Raw genomic sequence first — 14139 nt, forward strand, 5'->3', positions numbered from 1 at the left:
AAAGCCACGAAACCGAAGACTGGGTAGCAGTACTCCCGATAATACTCATGGGCGTAAGAGCCGCGTGGAAGGAAGACCTGCAAGCCACGCCAGCAGAAATGGTCTTCGGGGAATCAATCCGTCTACCTGGACAATTCCTCAAAGACTCCGGCATGCCAGACAACACAAAGGGTTTTGCAACCCAGCTGGGGAAGATTATGAAAAACCTTTGACCACGAATCAAGAGGCATGGAGAGAGAACCACCTTCGTATACAAGGACCTGCAGAAGACACAGCAAGTCTTCTTGAGGCACGACACGCCAGGAGGAGCTCTACAAGCAACATACGACGGCCCATATCCTGTCCTAAACAGAGGAGAAAAACGTTTAAGATCCGCATAAACGGACGTGCAGCCAATGTCTCCATCGACAGACTAAAACCAGCATACGTCCTCAAGCAAGAAGAACGAGGATCCAAGCAGACTGAACAACCTCCTGAGGAACCAGCAGAAAAACGGACGAGAAGCGGACGACTATCACGTCCTCCAGTCCGTTTCGAGGGACCTTAAAACAACCAAGGGGATCATGTTGCGGCACGCCACAGCGCGACGCGCGCGCGCGCGCACGCAGCGTCCGCGGTTGGGTCAGCGGCCCCGGTGACCGCGAGTAGTGCGCGCGGCCGCCACTAGGCGAAAGCGCGGCGCCTCAAACTCGGAAGGAGAAATACAACATCTGGTTTATATAAGGAGACCACCCACGACGAGGAATTAAGCTTAGCTTCCACCAGTATAGTGAGCTCGTAAGGGCCTATATTAAGCTAATACTTTTTGGTAAAGAGTACCTACGGGCCCCGGTGTTTCTGAATTTCGGCACGGGCGAGCTCTGGTACCGTAAAGAACCGTCTGCCCATCTGTCGCGGGGAATGCCATATCTTTAGTTCTCTTGTTTAGATTATAAATTATGATTAATAGTTACAATTGCTAATACGCAAATTGGAGATTTACTATTCGAATTGGCGAACGATGCGTCTGGTCGTGCTTCGCGCGATGACTATTGGTGTACGGAGGACGCTGGATCGCCCGGAGGCGTGGATAGAACGAGATCGAGAGACGTATACCTCACACCATAGATTAAGGTTAAGTAGCTGCACCGTCTTTAGTGTCCGCTCCGGTGCTGTCAGAAATGTCGGAACGCATGTAGCGCGCCGATAACCCCGCGCCTACGCTAAAGTCTTGCGACTTTGTAGGGGCGGTTGACGGGGAAGGACGTTTCTCAGCGCGCACCTTCCCGCACCGTTGGCTAGTCGTTCTTGAAAGAATTGGAGGTTGCGACAGAGAGAGAGAGAGAGAGAGAGAGAGAGAGAGAGAGAGAGAGAGAGAGAGAACCGAGGCGCACGATGCTCCCGCGTGCCGCGAGCGAACGCTGAAACGCGTTCCCTCAGCGAGTGACGGAGACCGCTACGCTTCCTAAGAACTGCAACTCTGGGCCATGGTTCACCACTCTCAATGTCTATGAATGGAGACAAAAAAAGAAAAGAAAAATTATATACAAAATGTAAAAGGAAGGGGGATCGAAGCACCACCGATTGTTTCACACGCACAATTTCGCGACGCAGGGGAAAAGAGGAAGAAAAGAAAAAGATTTTATTTCAATAACACTGCTTTTACTAAACTTTGGAAAAAAAAGAAGAGAAGAAGAGAACTCGCACCTTCACAATTAGTATTCGCTTCACTCGATAAATCACATGCGCACGCACGCTCGCTAGTGTCGTACTTTGTTTTATAAAAAAAAAAGAGATAGCGATTAGTAAAGCGAGGGAGAAGTTGCCACCTCTAGTCTTTTTGAGTATCGCAAGATATTCTGAGTCCGAACGAGAAATTAATGAAAATATTCTAAGTTCGAACGTGAAAATATGAAAATATTCTAAGTTCGAACGTGTAAATTCGAAAATATTATAAGTCCGTACGCGAAATTATGAAAATATTATAAGTCCACGAAACGCTAAGAAACACGTCCAACGTCCTTTCGGCGCGAAACAAGGAGGCAAAATCTCAATTTTCGCCCGAAAATCGCAGTTTATATACTCGTAACCGAGGGCGTTCGGGGGTGAAAAGCGCGGAAAGGAGAGCAATAAATCAGCTGATGCCTGTCACTTAATTTAGCGATTATTTAATTATCGTGTTCGATTTTGTGGTCATCAGATAAATTTTTACTCCTCTATTCATAATTCGAAGTCGCGGGGCGTGCAACTATCGCCCGCTTCTTGCAATCGCTCGCATTCCTTAGTTGAGTTTTTATAAACGGAGTTGAGGATAAGAGTTTCCTGTACCACGGAAGTACAGCGTGCTCCTCCTCGTGTTCGGAACTCGTTTTCTTACAATAGTTAATTGATTAATTAAGGGCGTCTGGCCCTTACTGCCCTACCCCAAATGGTCCCGTGCGAGTGTTAATGCACCGGCGCCAGCGGGAGCGTAAGTTTGATTTTGTCCGAGGAGTAATTAATGAATTGGATTAATTACTCGATTTGCACGATTGCTATTGATAATTCGGGGTTGAGGCGCCTTAGGAAAGAGCCGGCTAGGGGGGGGATTATTCCCCTTTTTGCGTTTTCACGATATCTAATGCGGTTCGTTAAAAATTAGCGCATTTAATTAACGCATGCGTGTCGGTAGAGCGGGCCGCATGCTCGCAGCGCGTAATCGCCCGAGCCCGGCACCGAGAGCGCGTGAATCCGCCGACGTTTGCGTTACCGTGGTAACGCGTCATCGCGAAGCGCAACTCCTGGCCAACTCGTGACGGCCGGCGAGAAAAATCGGCCGGACGTAACAATATGTATAAGCACTCCATTATTTCCCTCGGGCTGCTTTAGGTTTTTCTTTCACATTTACATATGGTACGTAATAAATGCTTGGATTTTCGTGTAAAAACACTTCACTTATTTCCTTTGCCAGTTGAGTAAATCTTTCAGTCGAGATTCTAAAAAAAATGTTTATAGAAAATGTTAAAATGTATTAATATATATTATTATTTATATTATAACATATAATATTGTTGCGCCAAGTCACCGTAAGACACTCCCGCACACACACACACGCTCGCGTCGAAAGAAAACCAAATCGTTTAATGAATCTCAAAGACTTTATTGCAACACAAGCTCAAACAAAGAAAGCGACAGACTTATATCAGATAGCGACGGTAAAGTCGTGTTAAGTAAGGTCAAGTCACTATCAAAGATTACCTGAATCCAAAAATCTGAATATAAAAGTGAATATAAAAAAAGTTATTAGAATATATAGGAACAAAAACACTATTTTGTTCTTGATCTAAAAATCAATTTTTGGATTTTTGTAAATTGAGTTAGAATCAATAGTACCATAAATCAAAATATAAATTTTTGCACAATTTAAACAATTTTCCAAAATTTATTTTAAATCGGCAATTTCTTTTTTATTTTTACAATTTGAAAATCGAATTTAAAATTAGCGATATCAAAAATCTCCAAATATAAATTTTCATGCAATTTAAACGATTTTTTAATAAATTTAATCCGTCCTTTCAGAATTTTTTTATTATGACACTAAATTCAAATTTATAAGTATACCGTAATCAAAGAATCTTTTTTTGTGTATTTAAAGTAAAACTAATAAAGGTACGTATTTATTATTACATATTCGAAAGTTGTTCAATTATTTCGATTATTTCTCTTAATATGATTGTAATGAACTTAATTATTTAAGAGAAATTGAACATATGTTTAATGAAATAAAGTGAAATTTCAAGGTAATAAAAAGTAATAATAATATATTTGTATATGTAATAAGAAGTTATTTTTAGAAAAACAGATTTGCATAATTATTTATTGAGCTATAGTTTAATATTTTAAACCAAAAATATTAGGTTTTTGACAAAAAATTACTGTTGATTAACAAAGATAAGTTTAAAAAAAAGGTTTGTATCAATATTTCATAAAATTTGTAATAGTATATTTACAGAAGTATTTAGCAAGGAATTACTAGAAATTTACACACGAAAAAAAAGTCTTGTTGAATTAACTGGAATTGAACTAACGGTTCAGATTTCTAGTTGATCTTACCAGATTTCAAATTAATTCAACAAGAATTTTTGTAAAATTAATTGGAAATCTGGTAGGTTTAATTAGAATCCGAACCGTTAGTTCACATTCCACCAATTTTTGATTAATTCAACCAAATTTTTTTTCAGTGCACAAACGGAGAGAGATATCTTAAGATATCTATGCGTATTTATCAATGCATTCATTCATTTATTTTCATTTTTTCGCCGGATTTCTGTGCAACTTGTACGGACTTGTCTACATACGATAAGTCATCTCTTCGCGTTGATCAACGTGTGAATATGAATTTTAGGATTTTCAAAAGATCAAGATATTTGATAGATTTTTCTTAACGCATGTACACAATTTTTATTTACACATAGGACACGGACGTTGATACGCGTTGATATCTTACAACTTACTTTTTCAGTAACAAGAAGAGAATTCTTGAAGTTTTGATACTTGTTTAAAAATTTCCTTTTGGTGCCCACTTCGCTTATCAAGCTTTAAATATCATTATTGGTAAGGATATTAAACACTTCGGTGTCAATTTTTTGGGCTAGAACAGGAATTATAAAATGATTACTCAAAACCGGCAAAATTTACATTAAAAAATTATAACCTAAATATGATGTCGCGTGTCAATCTTCCCGGGAAAAAATGTATATATCTAATTATATATAATTTTGTATAACTTTGTAGATCTAATTATGTATGGTTTTTACCTGATCTAATTAGATATAATTAAATCTACAAAGTTATACTAATTATATATAATTAGATATATACATTTTTTCCCGGGCAGAGAGAAAAGTTTTTTCGGATTTAATACATTTTCTTAAAAAGGATTCGTCACCGAAGCTAAAATTTAGCCATGACAGCTAAGATGTGTCTTTAAGACATAATAAAAAATACATATGTCCCGAAAGCTCACTACGATAGCATAGGTTGATCCGGTTTCTGTCACCGTGAGTGGTCTGCTTATGTAGCCTTTGATGTAGCCTAGAGTGTAAATTGCATTAGGAGAAAGGTGCCGCGTGCGTCGCCTAGCGGAAATCCGCGAACGACATACTTTTTAAATTTATATAATATAGAATGTTAGGAATTTAATTACATTTACCATAATTGTGATTGAATTTATTATATAAAAATGGTTAATTCGATTGACTATTTCTATTTGATATTCAACTATATTATTATTTTAAATTATTATAATTTATAGTAAAATACTAGACACTTTTCTCTCAGTGTATATGCACACATAATTAGATATAATTATATGTTTTTAAATACAATTAGATCAAATTTTTAATGGGTCCCATTTAATGAATCACATTTTTGTGATAAATATGGTAAATTAAAATATATTTTTATGAATAGAAGATTATTTATTTATTCTTGTATTCATTTACATAAACATTCTTATATAAAATATTTTTATACATATATAAAAAAATATTGCTCAAATTTTGCAATAAAATAAATCAACATTATTAATAAAAAAAATTTTTAATTAGAATTTGTCTGAAATTTTAAAATATTATAAATTATAAAACTTATAATATGCAATAGAAATTAATCTTCCCAGATAGCACAGAGTTCAAAAAGAATTCAATTGTACGTCACCAATTATGTCACCAATTATCAATTCTTTTTGAGATCTTTTTTTATAAAAATAATTCTTTTTGCATCTCAAAAAGAATTCATAATTGATGATATATATATTATTGAGTTTTTTTTTTTAATCTCTGTGCTATCTCTATGCTATCTCTGTGCTTCAATTATGTGAACGATGAATTCTGTGCACGCGCGCATACATATATGAAAATAAAATTACTTATTCTATAACATAAAAATTGTATTTTTATGCGAATTTAATGCAAACACATTATTATATATACTTTAATCAAACATAAAAGTATATATATAATTATATCTAATTTGATACAATTATATATAAATTTGTATATAATTTAAATTGAAAAAATTCTAATATTACTTTGAATAATATGATATGAAGTTATAAATATTTTGATATAATTATATATAATCATTTAATCAAAAAAGAATTCTAATATAATGCTGTATAATTCAATATGGGTTTGTAAATATCTTGATATAATTATATATATTTATTTACTCGAAAAGTAATTTTAATAAAATGTTGTATAATTCACTATGGGGTTATAAATATTTTGATACAATTATCCACTCAAAAATATAATGTTGCATAATTTGATATAAAGTTATAAATATTTTGATATAATTATAAATAATATATAAATTAATGTATAAATTGGTCTTATTATATGTAATTATATATAATATGATCTAATTATACATAATTAGATATAAACTTTTTTTCCCGGGTTATTTGATTGCCTCATTTTAGAACTTACCTGCAAATGTTGGAGTCAATTCTTCTAGTCCCCATTCTTTTAAAATATTCACTACAAAAGAATCTATCATGGATAATCACAATAAAATTTTTAACACTATAGGTAGTCAGGTATGTACCTACACAATCATAACCGCACATAACGAACGTTGAAGAACAAAAACAGGCGAGACAAAGCCATGCGTGCGCACGCGTAGCTTCGCACCATGCAGACACTAGAATATTTTATGACAAATTGTAGAAAACATATCAACAATTATTGTAAAGCAGTTTATTTTTTATAGTAAAGTGTTTAAGGTTTAAGTTCAAGTAAAATGAACAAATTGTATTCACAGTGACTATAAACTATATGATAAAACAAGCAATACGTTACAACAAATTAATGTTAGCTGTTTTAAATATTTAAAATATTATTTTATGGAGTACTACAATAACGCAATAAATTTTAACTGAATTTTATAGCATAATTTCATAACTAATGTATAACAAGTTATTTTTAATGTATTATAATTATCCAAAACGCTACAGATAAATGTTATATTTCTTATTAATAAAATTTATTTGCGTGTTTGTTTCATAAAGTCACAGTTTTTGTGTTTACATGTAACAAAATAAATTTACTACAAAATTATAGCTAATCTGTGTATTTTCTATTTTCTATCACATTACAATTTAAAGTTATTTATCTGACAAAATAAAATCTACAATGTTGTATTAGTTTTTTCCGAGAGATTTTTCTCAGTGTATCTATCGTATTTTTTTCTTTCATTGATTTAGCAACATTTTTTTCTATTTGAAATCATTTTTAATACTTGTTATTTTCTGGTCAAATTAAAAATGTCTAATACATATCATTTAGACAGGTGCTTTAACCCGTTCAAAAAACCAGGTGAACGAGGTCACGCAGGTAAATATCTGCGAAAAGTATCTAAGTTTGTATTAGAACAATTTCCTGGTTTACCTAAAAATTCCAAAATTTGCTCTCAATGTGTAAAAAAGTATCGCTCTAATAAAGAAAGCAGTGATGCTCTTTTAGATGAATTAAATGATTCTATTTCATATATTGAATGTTCTCAAAGTTTATTAGAAATGGATGTAGATAATGATGATATCTTTTGCAAAACTGAAGATAAAAACCGTTCATCCAGAGAAATTGAATTAGAAGAAATGCTTGACGGACTTAAACAAAAATACTAACACCACAAACTGTTTATAAATGGGCAAAAAATTATTTCAAAAAAATTAATGTTTTTTATTTTAACAAAAATTACCATGAAAAAATTAAAAGAAAACTTAATAAAAGATTTGAGACTGCTCAGCCAGTACCACAGATTTTAAAAAATCACGGATTTGTGATTGATTGTGGTAAGGTACTTATAAAAAGGTACTCTAATGATGAAAATAAAGTAGAATGATGGCCATATTAATACAAGTAATAAGTATATACGTTACGTAACCTCAGAGCAAAGTTGTTAAAAACAAAATATTTTTTTCATTTTATGGAATACCATATCTTATAAGCTACAAATTAGAAAAATTATGTTACTTTTAACCCTTAAAACACTTCCTGTATGAGACATAGCTATAATACACTGGGTCAAAATAACCCAAAGCCACTTTTAATGGTTACTGCGATGAACAAATAATATATTTTGAACTAAAAATTAGGTGTATTTTTTGAACATTCAAGATTAAGATTAATCCAATTATTTCAAAATGGATATCAATGAATTTTAATTTTAATTTCAATTTTATACATTTTTTGGAGGTTATTTTAACCCAGAGTATTTTAAGGGAGGTTAACAACACTGCCTAAAATCAGGACACACCTAAATCGGCCTTTTTCAGAGTCCAATAATGTGCAAATGTTATTTTATATTATAAATAATGGCTTCTATTTTTGTTTTGGCCGCCATTTTGGGTCCGCCATCTTGCATTTTCAAATTTGCCAAACGGCATTCAAAAGTAGAAGGATCAATGAAAATTTTCAGCACTTGACCATTTATTTATCTCAAGAACTAAAATGTGCAGGAAGGGAGGGCCGATTTTACAAAGAACGTCCCATATATATATATAAATAATACGATAAACAGGTCAATATATCGAGCCAAGACAAATCTTCCTAATACATTATAATTTATTAAATAAACATTATATAATTATAAATACGACTAATAACCAGCTGTGTTAAAAAATATTAAATTTCGAAACGTTTCGACTATACTTGTTAGTCCTCTTCAGTCATAATAAATTACCAATATGTATGAACTTAAACATGAATGAAATAACGGACACGAAAATCTAATTAAACAGTTAAAAATAATGACTATTGAACAACCATAAAACAGCGCATGGCGTATCAAATTGTGTCATAATAAATAAAAATGTGAACCAATAAATAATATAATTAAATAAATAATAAAATTAAAAATAATGAAATTTTTTCGCAAGTCGGTTTTCATATTAAAATAAATCTAAAAGATAAAAAACGATGGAATACGTGTTATGAATAACATAAACTGATATGCGTATTGTAAAAAACTGTAAACTTATATATGTTGACCCCAGATCTTAAAACACAATATTAAAACGAGCAACAACACACATAGTATTCTACAAAGCGTTAAAGACCAGTGTAACGTTTGATAGTCAGAGGCAGAATCTTATATATATATTTCATATATACATATATATATATATAGATCTATAAATTGAATATATATATATATATATGTATATATGAAATATATATATAAGATTCTGCCTCTGACTATCAAACGTTACACTGGTCTTTAACGCTTTGTAGAATACTATGTGTGTTGTTGCTCGTTTTAATATTGTGTTTTAAGATCTGGGGTCAACATATATAAGTTTACAGTTTTATATATATATATATATATATATATATATATATATAGGGTGTTACAAAAGCATCGGATTTGCTTAGCACTATGCGGTAGAGAATGAAAATCTAAAAAGAAATGTCTAATACTATTTTTCGATACGGTAAATAGTTTCGCCTTAATTTATCATTGTAGTAAGTCAATAAGCGCGGAGGTACAAGAGAAAGTCAGTGACGGAGAAGTTGACTCATTGATATTAAAAATTGAAAAATGCTTTTAATGCTAATAATTATCAATAAAATTCTTTAGAAAACTACCAAAATTTTCAATAAAACTGTCGGTTACCGACAGCAAATTCCCCCAAAATAGAATCTAGCTCGACTTTGATATTGGTTGGACTGAGACCTTTCAAATGAAAGTATTGTATCACATAACGGTGACCAATTTTTTTGAGTGAGTCCCAAATGCGCACAGTAATAAACGGACACAGCAGGCTGAGTAGAACGGACATAGTGCAAAACGAACACAGTGCGAAACGAACACAGTGCGAAACGGATACAGTGTTAAACGGACGAGATTGTCCCGATTGCGTACATAAGCGACTAGACACAGTAGTATTTCCAAATCGGACACAGTCCCAATTGGACACAGACCCGATTGGACACAATTCTGATCAGACACGGGCTCGATTGGACACGGTCCCGATTGTACACTGTCCCGATCGGACACAGACCCTATTGAACACAACAACAATCGAACACATAACGTTTGAATTGGACACCGAATCAATTGCACACGGACCCAATTGCGCACCGACCCATTTGCACACGGACCTAATTGCGCACCGACCTGTTTGCACATGGACCCGATTGCGCACCGACTCGTTTGCATACAAACCCGATTGCACACGATACGATGGTGCATTGCAAATAGTACATGGGTTGGACAGGGTGGGTGCGGGAGGGAGGGCGAAGCCCCCTCGCACCTCCACGCGCACACGCACGAGCGCACGCGCGCGCGCGTGTGTGTGTGTGTATGTACAATGCATTCTCTGCACCACATGGGTTTACGACAATAAAATATTTATAAGGAAAAATATTTATAATAAATATTTATGATAATATTTAAAATAAATGTTTATGTGATTATTATAAAAAATATATAAAATATTTCGAGTTTATATATTGTTTGTGTTTGTAGTTGGTGGGCTGATACAGCCTTCACAAAAGCTCGCTTGCCAAGGCAGAGGAATAGTAGAATAACGACTCGCGGTAAAAGTAGACGTCTTTTATTATCAGTAAACTCAGGTGAGGCGAGTGATCCCGTTGGGCCGGCGCCCTGATGGCCAAAAAGAATCGAAGAAGCGTGTCGCTGCTGCACTCCGTGCAGCGGCACATGGCCATCAGGGCTGCGAGGGCGTACCGTACGACCTCCCACGCGGCGGCGACGGCCCTGTCGGGCATGCCCCCCCTGAATCTGGTCGCGAGGGCTCAGGCCTGAGTTTACGAGCAGACGCGATGGATCCAGGAGGGGAGTGGGATGGTGACGGACGGGGTCCGTCGCCTGCTGAGGCTCCAGGCCCGGCGGTCATTGACCGAAGAGTGACGCGTGCGCCTGAACAGTCCAGGCTGCGCGGGCCAATGGACCGTCGGGGCCCTGGCCCCGGTACTGGCGAACTGGCTGGACCGGGGCTGGGGCAGGACGTTTTTCCGGATAGCGCAGGTCTTCACCGGACATGGTTGTTTCGGGGAGTTTCTGTGCCGAGTCCGGAAGGAGGACACGACTCGCTGCCACCACTGTGTGGCCACCCACTGTGGGAGAGAGAGCGCGGTGTTCTACGAGCTAAGCTTAGGCCCGGCGAGGACTTGTCCCTCGGCACGCTGGTGCGAGCGATAAATGCCCCCGCCTTTCCCCCAAACAATAACGGGGGGGGGAGGAGTGGGCGCGTCGACGTCGACGGCGCGCCCAAACAACGAGAGCGAGGAGGCCGGCCCGGAGGGACGAACGGGGTCGCTAATATAGCGCGACCCTCCCTCCGGGTCATGTAAAAGTCTCGCCCGCCCGGGGGGGGGGCTGGGCCCTAAGCTTTGGGCACGGAGGCCCCCCTCCCTTTGCCGTTTGCAACGCGGGCCGTCGGGGGGCTGGGGGCTGCTCGGGACACCGCCCGTCCCTGCCCCTCGAGAACACGGTCAGTCTCGCGCTGCGCGTTTACTTGACGCGAGCTACTACTCTTGATAAAGTTTATTAATTATTACTTTTTAATATTAAAATGTTCTGTTCAATAATATAGTTTTGTATATATTAAATGGTATAATTATTATAATGGTATAATGTTTTGATTAATATTTTAATATTTTAGAAACCAAAAAACATAATAAAGACAAATGTTTTATTTAAAAGAAATTGGTGCTTCTATAAAGAAATAATAAAAACGGTTCATTGTAATATAAATAAATAGTCCGTAATTATAAATTTTTTATAATTATTGTTACTAATATTTTAATATTTTCTAAATTGCAATTGGTGTATACACATCTACACAACAAATACATAAGAACAAATCTCTCCCCCCCCCTCTCTCTCTTCATTATTTTCGCTGTCCACTCTAATCTCCGCGCACTCCATTCTCTTCGTTTTTTGCGCTCTCTGTTTTTTCTTCGTGTTATTTGCTCTCTGCTTTCTCCATTTTTCGCTTTCCGCTCTCAGCCCTCTCCGCGATTGAATGCAATATCGTCAAACACATACAAAAATATTTAAAAAAGAACAATCAATTAAATTTTTAATTTCTTCTATACATACCAGAAATTGTTGCGAAGAATACTTTACTTACTAATTTCAAGTAATATTTACTTGAAATAAACATGTATGTAAAAATAAAGAAAAAAATATATTTCAATTTAGTAAATATTATTTATCGCAATTCATATGCTACAAATCTTTGATATATAAACTTGTGAAATACGTAAATTTAACATTGAAGTTTTTAGGCCATATATATGTTTAAACATATCAATAAAGTTGAGAAAGCCTAAAAGGTCGCAGCTAGAACTTGGTGCTGATTATAATTCTTTCAAAATATATTAATTTAATAATATCAGTTTATATAAACTGCTCGCCGACAAATTTCGTCAGATTTAAGACGTAGTTATAAACTAAATGCCAATTGTTGTGCCCCTCTTCCTAGCCAGAAGCCTTATATTAGGCTTATAATTAAATTTACCGAAAACACAATATATTCATTTAGCTAAAATTACTTCTTTTAACATAATATATGCACTTATTTCGAAATAATTTGATATGTTACTTTAATGACACTTTATATACTGTACTTCATAAAGTGCTACATAATTATATTTTTATATACATACTTTTCAACATTTTTATTGCAAATGACGCTAAACAATCATTTTAACAATAAATAGTAATATAAAGTTCAAATACAACAAAAAAATAATCACTTTTTTTCGAACTAAAAGCCTAATAATATTAGGGGTTAAAGTGATGTTATCTTCTTCGTAGTTTATTTCACTGATAAGGACAAAAATGTTTTAGTATTAAAATAAAAAAGTCGGCCAAAAAAGGGTTGATCTTCTAGAGGTTAAAAATGTCTTTTATACATATATCTTAAAGACCAATTCTAGAATTGCTTTAAGATATCTATAAACGTCTTTATATATTTATTACTCAACATTAAAAAAAAAACATTTTAAATCATAATTTAGTAGTTCATGTAGCGGTGAAACATCCGCCACAATACAATGTGCACACGCGTGCAGCATCCGCAGTCGTGATGTAGTTCGCGGAATCGCCGCTATAGGCGACGACGCGATGCTGCCTTTCTCGTGATGTAATTTACATTCTGAGAGCTATATAAGAAGATCACTTACGGCGATGGATTAACTTACAGCAATCGTAGTAAGCTTTCAACCCTCTTAGAACCTACGTAATAAATTTTTTGTACCCTGATGGAGAATTCCACGGGTCTTCGCACCTCTTCTCGGAGAAAGCTCTCTGAGCCTCCGCATAAATGTATAAATCTTTATAAATGTCTAAAAAGAATTCTAAAAAAGATCTTCAAGACGTACAAAAGACATATCTTTATAATGTCTTATATAGATTTTTTGGATTCCTAAAAGACATCTTTTAGATATCTTTAAGATATCTTTTAGATTTCTTCAAGATATCTTTTAGATTTCTTCAAAATGTCTTTTAGACATCGCCAGATATCTAAAAGATATCTCAAACTGTTGTATAAGACATCTTTTAGATCGCGAGAAGATATCTTTTCGTAAAAAATGCGAGATATCGCAAGAAATCGCAAGATGTCTTTTAGAAATCTAAAAGACATCTTTTTGTCTATATGGGATAATTTGCAGCTCCCCCCAAAAAAATCTCTTCTTTTTTACATACACGCATACATAGATACATTGGTATTGTTGTGTCCACTGTGGACGAACGCTATTCATAAAATTGCAATCTTGTGTTATAAGCTAAAATGTAAAGTTATACTTGTGGGCTACCACATACCTCCCTCGCATAGAAATAAAAATTTCTTGTTTTCTTAACATTAATCCCGCACATTAATATTCTCATATATACATACATACATGTAGAAAGGTGAGCGTATGTGTGTACGTGTGCATGTGCGAGTGTGCGTGTGTGTGTATGTGTATGTGCGGGAGCTTCGAGCAAAAGGCAGAAGCGATTGATGTAAGCGGTGTGATTGTCGGCGCGGCGATTTTGCGGAAAACAAAGGTTGCCCCGAAAAGTCTTGCGTGTGCGTATGCGTGTGAAGAAGAGTGGAAAAGTGTCTATGTGTGTGTGCGGCGGCGTCGGGTAGAAGTCGCG

The 14139-nt window shown here is 35.2% G+C and overlaps 1 protein-coding gene and 1 pseudogene across 1 annotated transcript in view; one reads left to right on the plus strand and one right to left on the minus strand.

The window, feature by feature from the left end:
* Positions 1 to 14139, plus strand: part of LOC105830089 — a 105575-nt gene that overhangs the window by 22893 nt on the left and 68543 nt on the right. The window lies entirely within an intron of this gene.
* Positions 225 to 7631, minus strand: LOC118645619 (annotated as a pseudogene).

This window comes from Monomorium pharaonis, chromosome 5, assembly GCF_013373865.1.
Source record: "Monomorium pharaonis isolate MP-MQ-018 chromosome 5, ASM1337386v2, whole genome shotgun sequence".
Taxonomy (NCBI): Eukaryota; Metazoa; Arthropoda; class Insecta; order Hymenoptera; family Formicidae; genus Monomorium; species Monomorium pharaonis.